This window comes from Elephantulus edwardii, unplaced genomic scaffold, assembly GCF_000299155.1.
Source record: "Elephantulus edwardii isolate Elephantulus edwardi_28Jun2011 unplaced genomic scaffold, EleEdw1.0 scaffold00017, whole genome shotgun sequence".
Taxonomy (NCBI): Eukaryota; Metazoa; Chordata; class Mammalia; order Macroscelidea; family Macroscelididae; genus Elephantulus; species Elephantulus edwardii.
In genome coordinates, this window is record NW_006399767.1 from 1,645,889 (window position 1) to 1,654,105 (window position 8,217).

The following is an 8,217-nucleotide window of genomic DNA, read 5'->3' on the forward strand; positions in this document are numbered from 1 at the left end:
CTTCTCAGTACTCTCTCCCTGTGTGTTTCTTCATTGAAATGATGATGTTAGCATCAAGTTTCTTAAATATGATAGTGATAGATGTTTTCACCCGTACTATAGGTGTGTTGGACTGAATCTGGCACTAACTCATTTCCAGAAAGAGCCCAACACACACTCTTCAACATCCACCCCTCCCCTCAGCTCATGTTTATTAGAGACCAGGAGAAATGCCATATTTAACAGCTCCTTGACTGGACGGCTTACTCTATAATCTAATGCCAACTCCCATAAAAGTCAAGCTGTAGCAAGTAACCTTTCACAATAGGTCCTTCACACAGCTTTGTCCCTTTCAGTTTATGGGAAACAGGAGGAAAATCAGTAGAACATATCCAGGCTTGGTGTAGACCATCAATCACTATCCGTGACTAATAACAGGGTTTCGATCATCATTTGTGGAAGTCAATTCTCAAATTTTCCCTGTCCAAAAATATATTTTTAAAGATTTCTAGCCGATTTCCTTTTGTTTACAGAGATCAGCTGGCCCAGTGGACAAAAAGTGACGCTACCAAGCCAAAGGTGGCTGACTTTTAATTCGTGGCCCTCAGGCCTGTCTTACATTATTTTTGTTCAGACATTCCTCTAGGTCATGTAGCCCTGGTGTGTGTACAAGTTGCCGTACCGTGGTCACTTGTGGTTGCTGTGAGGCTGAACACTGTGACACTGATGTGTCAAATGCATTAATGGTTGGTTACCCAATGCGGACAGAGAGTGGGGTGGAGCTCCCTGATTAAAACAAGCGTGGAAGGAGGAGTGGCATCCACTTCCATAATAGCTTGCCTCCGGAAACCCTATGAACCTGGAGAGAGGATGAAAGGCACCCAAGCGTCAAGGACTCTCCTTCATAGGGTCGCTATGAGTCGCCTGCGACTTGACGGCACTTAACAACAACAACATACTTATTTTTATTCATGCTGAACACCCCTAAGCATACTTTCTTCCTAAACTCCCAGGCATGTCATCTGTGTTTCTTTCTTTTTTATCACACCTAACGGGGTAGTTCCTAGTGAGCTGTACTGCTAACACAAAGGTCATGCTTTTCAGGCAGTTCAAATATACTAGTGGTTCCACAGGAGAAAAGTGGACAGTCTCCTCCTGTTACTATATACATTCTCAGAAATCTGATGGAAGCTTGCAATAATTTGGAAATCCCTCAGTAGCAATGGGTTTGAGTTTTTTACTTTGCATTTTAATTATTCACTGGCATGCCCTTATAGCCTGTAAATAAACAGCAAATTCTCAGAGGGCACTATCATTGTGCAGTTTGTTTTGGGTTTGTGTCCAGTAAACGGGAGGATATAATGCACAGTGGAGGAACTTTGTATTCATTTATTGATCATATGAATGGATAGATAAATTTGGGAGATTACAAGCCATGAATTTAGTTTTGGAAATACAAACTAAGATATACCAGCTCAAGTCTGAAATTATGTTGAAGAAAGCATCTATTTTTAATTACCTGATGGCAAAGGCTAACATAAAGTATATAAAAAGCCAGTGTTCAATGGTGATTAATTTTATAAAACACAATATGTGGGAATAATTCTATAAAACATAATGTGAATGAAGGAAAGTGTGAAACACTTGTATACAAATTTTTATACAAAACAATATAAAATGCAAATTTTTAAAAAGTAGTGTTTCACATGTTTATTTAAGAGACAACCAGAAATTAGGCATAGAGATGCCAAATTTGACTACTTATAATGCTTCAGTGAGAAGGATTCGGAGATCAATTTGTACTTAGAAGCAAATTATGTCAAAAGTATTTTCTGTGTGAACAGAGTTCACTATCAATGCCAATGGAAGGCAACAGTCAAGAAATCAAATGATGTATTGGGAAAATCTGATGTAAAGGGTCTCTTTAAAACGGTAGAAAGTAGAGATATTACTTTGTGAACTAAGATACACCTGGCTCAAATCATAGTATTTTGAATCACTCCGTATACACACAGAACTTGGCAACATATGTAGAAAACCAAAGGAAAATTGCTTTGTTTGAATCATGGTGTTGGCCAATGCAGTATATAACACAGGCTGCCAGAAGAAAAAACACATCTGCCTTAGAAATAGTACAACCAGAATGCTCCTTAGAAATGAGGATATGAAGACTTTGTCTCACTTATTTTGGTCATGATTACAGATGGGAACAGTCACTAGAGAAGAATGTCACGTTTGGTAAAACAAAAGGTCATCAATAAAGAAGACCTTCAAAGAGATGCATTGGTACTACCACAAAGGGCACAGCAATGGTAGGAGGATAGTGCAGGGCTGGCAAGAGTTTTATTCTGTTGTACAAGTAACTATGAGCTACATGCTGGATCACTATGATTTGGAAGTGAATGAATAAAACCTAGCAACAATGAGAATAGAAAAAAGTAGAGACATGTCTTTAAAACTTTTGAAACGTATGATCAGATTCCAAACCAACCCCACCCATTGCCATCAAGTTGATTCTAATTCATAGTGATTCATTTAGGCAAAGTAGAATTGTCCTGTGGATTTTCTAGAATTGTAAGTCCTTAGAAAGCAGATTGCCTCATCATTTTTCCTGGGGAGTACCTGGTGGTTTGGGGCCAAAAACCTTTCAATTAGCAATCAAATCTTAAGCACACAGTACCACTACATCTCTGTATATGCTGAGGTTCAGACACTTTCTTTTAAAAATGAGAATACCAAGATTCAGAAGTTCTAAAGTCATGTATCAGCAGTCAGTAATTGGAAAGGCTCAAACCAAGATCAAGTCTTAAGAAGGGCCTCAGCTTTGTTCACAATAAGAAGGAGCTGGAAACAACCTAAGTGACCATCAACAAACGAATGGATAGAGAGGCTGTGGTGTATTCACACAATGGAATACTACACAGCATTGAAAAACAAGGAACTCATGCAATATTTTTCAAAATGGGTGACCTGGAGGACATTATGCTGAGTGAAGTATCTCAGTCACAAAAGGACAAATACTGCATGGTGGCACTGTTGTAAAACAGGACTGACCTCGGGTTTGGGGGGGGGGACTGAGAAAGATGGGTTAAAAAATGTGTACTGCATTGAAACAGATGAGGGAGAAAACTGTTTAAAATGGATATGTGATTAGGTATTTTTGTCATGACAGGGTCCAGAGGGAAGGCTGCATAGTGGAGTGGACCTGGTGGGAGAGATTATAAAACAATTAAATAATTTTTCTCTTACTTTTCCAAGAGGATAGTGTACTGGGGATGGTGGGGAAGGTTTGGGAGGGGAGAAAAGTGCAACAATGAATGAATGGAAATCCGAAGTCTCTGTAAATTTTCATTGAAATTAATAATAAATTTAAAAAAAAAAGAAGGGCCTTAGAAGGGTAAGTTCTAAGAATAAAAAAGTTCTGATGAAAGAATCAAAACTCTTTTATCCAACACAGGAGGTAAAAGGGCTTCAAACATGGACGTCTAACCTGTCCAGACACCTTAAGGCTTTTAACAGCATGGTTCCAAAAGCTACAGTGGACTGGAGGTGAGGAAAAGTCTGGAGTGGAGAAGCAGGACATACTCTAATAAGCCTACGAGTCCTAACACCAATGAAAACTGCACTCAAAATCATAAGGGTCAATGGATAAGGTCTAAGTATGGTCAGCTTCTAAAGAAGTACCAACTGCTATCAGCAATCTTCTCTGGTGCTTTCATAACACAAAAGTAACACACAAATTAGAAATATTTTTTTTCTGTTCTAGTGATAAATTGTTTGCTTAAAAAGAAAAAAAGATCAAAATGCGAACTTGTTTGGAAATTATCACAGACCAAGATGTAGCAAGAATATTGTTTTTCTTGTTAGGTGCTATTGAGACATCTACGACTCCTTGCAGTGACCCTATGACCAGTCTATCTGAACTTTGCCCTATCCTGCGTTATCCTTACATTCTCTGATATGCTCCTAGCAAGAAAATGTGATGAAATCCCTTATGCCTGCCACTCAGCAAAGGGCCTTTCTCATTGCTCATATTCTAATCATACCTGACTTAATTTTCCCAATCCATACTTAACATTTTGCTTTGAATGAACTATCCTGAAAACTCCACAGCTCAGCCTAAGAAGCAATTTAGTCTGATATAAACCTATTGACCTCACCCTAGCCATACCAAGTCCCATTTGCCTGTGTGCACTCCAGTAAGCTATAGCTCTCAATTCTTCCCTTTAATTTGATCTTTTTATTACTTTAATTCATCAAGCCTTTATTTAATATTTGTTAGATTTTCAGGCACTGCACTAAGCATTCTCTCCCTTTCTTTCTCATTGCCAACAAATAGATTCTAACTGATAGTTGTTCCTCCAGTAGGCTTCTAAGGCTTTAGTTTGCACAGAAAGATGCTGCCCAGCCAGAGAAGTATCACCATTGGGTTAGCAGCTCAACTCTCTATAGATTATATCATCACAGTTCCTAATGGAGAGCACTGTTGTTGTTCTTAGGTGCTGTTGAGTGAAGTACGACTCAAAGCAACCCTACAAACATCCTGCTCTATCTTGGGTCACCCTCATCATCTCTGAAATACTTGAACTCATTGCTGAAGTCACTGTGTCAATCCATCTCATTGGGAGTCTTCCTCTCCTTTGCTAACCTTCCATCTCTGCAAGTGTGATATCCCTTTCCAAGGTATAGCCTCACCTAGCTAGATGTCCAAAATATGAAAGATGAAGATTCACCACCCTTGTGTCCTAGGAGCACTCTGGCTGCACTTTTCCCAAGACATATTAGAGACATAATATTGAAAATTCTGAGCTTTCATCCTGAAGAGCTCTTGGGTATTCTAGTATTCCAAGGACAGCAGAAGGAGAATGTGTATCCTTTCCCCATGGTAAGATTAGAAAGCACTCACAAAGGTAGGACTAAAGTCTGAATCCCAGGATGTTGCAATTCTAAGGGATCAGTTATCTACTGAAGAGCACCTGATAAGTTTTGGTTGTTGTTGTTATTGTTAGGTGTCACCAAGTTGAGTAGGACTCCTAGAGACCCTATGCAATCTTAATCTGTTCTATCCTGTGCCATCCTCACACTTACTGACACACAAGAGCCCATTTGGGCAGTCACCATGTCAATCCACCTGGTTGTTGGTCTTCTCCTTCTTTGACCCTCCACCCTTTCCAGAATTATGTCCCTCTCCAAGGAATAGCACCTCTTAGCAACATGCCCAATGTATGTGAGGAAAAGTCTCAACATTCTTACCTCCAAAGAGCACTCCAGCTGCACCCTCTCCAAGACATGTTTGTTTGTTCTCTTGGTCTTGCATAAGATGTTCAGTGCTCTTCTCCAACACCATAGCCCAGATGCATCAATTCTTCTTCTGTCATCTTTATTCATTGTCCAGCTTTCAGATGCATAGCAAGTGATTGGAAAAACTATGGCCTGAATAAGGAGCACTTTAATCCTCTGACTGACATCATTACTCTTCAATAATTTAAAGAGATTCCTAACTGCTGATTTTAACAGTGCAATGTGTCTCCTCACTTCCTGACTGCTGGTACTAAGAGTGTTAATTTTGGATCTAAGTGAAATGAAGTTGTTGACAGTTTCAATCTCCATCCATTAGGATGTTGCCTATTGGTCCAGTGATACTTCTTTGATTTCTTTACATTGAGATATAGTCCATACCAAAGGGTGCATTTCTTGGTATTCTGCAACCAGTGCTTCAAGTCCTCCTCACTTTCAGCAAGCAAAGTTGTGTCATCTGCATGATGTAGGTTATTAATAAGTCTCCCTCCAATCCTGATGCCACAATCCTCTTCAAAGAGTCCATTTGGTCAGCATTCAGATTAAATAGGTGTGGAGAGAGACTACAAAACTGACACTTAACCATGCAGGGTTCCTCTGCTCTTTTTTGCACATCAAGGTATAGGTTTTGCCTAAGCAATATTAAGTCCTCTGTTACTCCCATTTTCTCAATGTCAGCCACAACTTGTTATAATCCACACAGTCAAATACCTTCACAAAGTGAATAAAGCACAAAAAGACTTCCCCCCCCCCTTTGTATTCTTTACTTTCAGACAGGATCCATCTGACTTCAGCAATGGTGCCACAGTCTCTTCTAAATCCTACTTGAACTTTTGGCAGTTCTCTAGCTATGTACTATTCTAGGCATTTTTTAATGCTCTTTAGCAGTATTTTGAGTGTATATGTTACTAATGATATTGTAGGATAGTTTCCACATTCAGGTGGATCACCTCTCTTGGATATGGGAACAAAATAGACTTATTTCAATCCATTGGCTAGACAGCAGTCCTCCAAATTTCCTGCCATAGACTGGTGAGTGCATCCCGGGCTGCATCTGTTAACTGAAACAAGCCAATCAGTATCCCATTGACTCTTGGGGCTTTATTTCTTGCCAGTGTCTTCAATGTAGTTTCCACTTCCTCCTTCCTTATTATTGGCTCCTGTTCCTATGGTACTTCCAGAAAATTTTCAGTGTCAAATCAGTTCTTTCTGCAACAGCGATTCTGTGTATTCCCTCCATCTTCTTTTGATGCTTTGTGGGTCGTTCAATATATTGTCCATAGCATCTTTCAGTATTAAGACTTGAGGTTTAAATTTGATTTTCAGTTCTCTCCGTTCTCAGCTTGAGAAATGCAGAGCAAGTTCTTCCCTTTATATCCTCCGATTCCAGCTCTCTACACATTATATGATACAATTTTGCTTTGTCCTCCTGAGCTTCCCCTTGAAATCTTTTGTTCAGGGTTGTTGGGGTTTTTTGTTTTTGTTTTTTTTGGTCATTTTGTTTTGTTTTTTACTTACGCATGCTTTCTATTTGTGCAATTTTTAGAGTCTCTTCTGGCACCCATTTCGATTAATAACTAATGAGAATTACAATTGAATTAATATTTTAGATGAAACAAACACTAGTCCATTCATGTAATTTCACATAAATTCACAATTCTGTCTTAAATCTATCCAAGTTATGTGTTGGGAAGTGAGTATTTCCTACTCTTTTTAACATACAAAGCAGTGACAGTGATATCATAGAGCAGTGGGATGGGGACATATTTCATACAACATTGAGATTGGGTTACAGTTTTGCTCCTGCCAGTACTTAGATGATGATCTGGCATCAGCATACTTTCTCTCTGGATCTCAGGGTTTTTTCTTTATGATGGTTAAACAAGAGAATTTGACATAATAATCTCTAGAATTTGCAACAGGTTGTAGGATCATGTTTTTTTTTCCTGTCCATACCCTGCAAGGCAATATAAATGTCAATATCCCATGGGATGGGTGTCTCAGAGACAGTGAGATTGGCACAGGATAGAGCAGGGTTTAGGGCTGTTGTACATAGGGTCGCTGTGAGTCGCAAGTGACTCAATGACACATAACAACAACAACAGGACTGCCTAAGTATTGTGAGCTTTCCACTGTACTCAACTTAAATGGAAGTCAACAATGAAGCTTATTGTAGAAAGATTTCAAAATTCGTTGCTATGTAATTCCTTGTAAGCATGTCATACATGGTAATTGTTAAAATTTTCTCTAATACAGCATTTTTTAACTTACCCAACTAGATGAACTAGGTATTAAAACAATGATTAAACTCACCACTATCTAGTTGTTATCACTCAGATCAACTGTATATATAGAGTCAAACTGTTCATAGGGTTTCCAAGTCTTTATAAAAGATTGATTCCCCTTTTCCTTATGGGATGGTTGGTGAATTCGAAACATCAGTCTTTTATTAGCAGCAAATATGACACCAGTGTTCCTGGTATTAATATGTTCATATATTTGAATAAGAAAACCCTAACACCTTTGAAAGGTAATTGTCTTTCCTACTGTTTCTGACGACTTGATGGCACTCAACAACACCCTTAACAACATACAGAGAATTCTGTTGGCCTGATATATAGAAAGTTATGCTACCAAGCCAAAGGTAGGTGATTTTAATCTGCAGCCCTCAGGCCTGGTTTTCATTATTTTTGGTCAAAAATTCTTCTAGGTGGTATAGCACTAGTCTGTCTATTTGCTGTACAGAGGTAACTCATGTTTTCTGTGATGCTAAACACTATGACCCTAATATGTCAAATGTGATAATGGTTACCCATGGTGGACAGTATTTGATGGAGCTCCCTGATTAAAACAAGCTTGGAAGCAGGAGTGGCATCCACTTCTAAAATAGCTTGCCTCCAGAAAAATCTATGAATTCAGAAAAACAATGAAAGTTATACA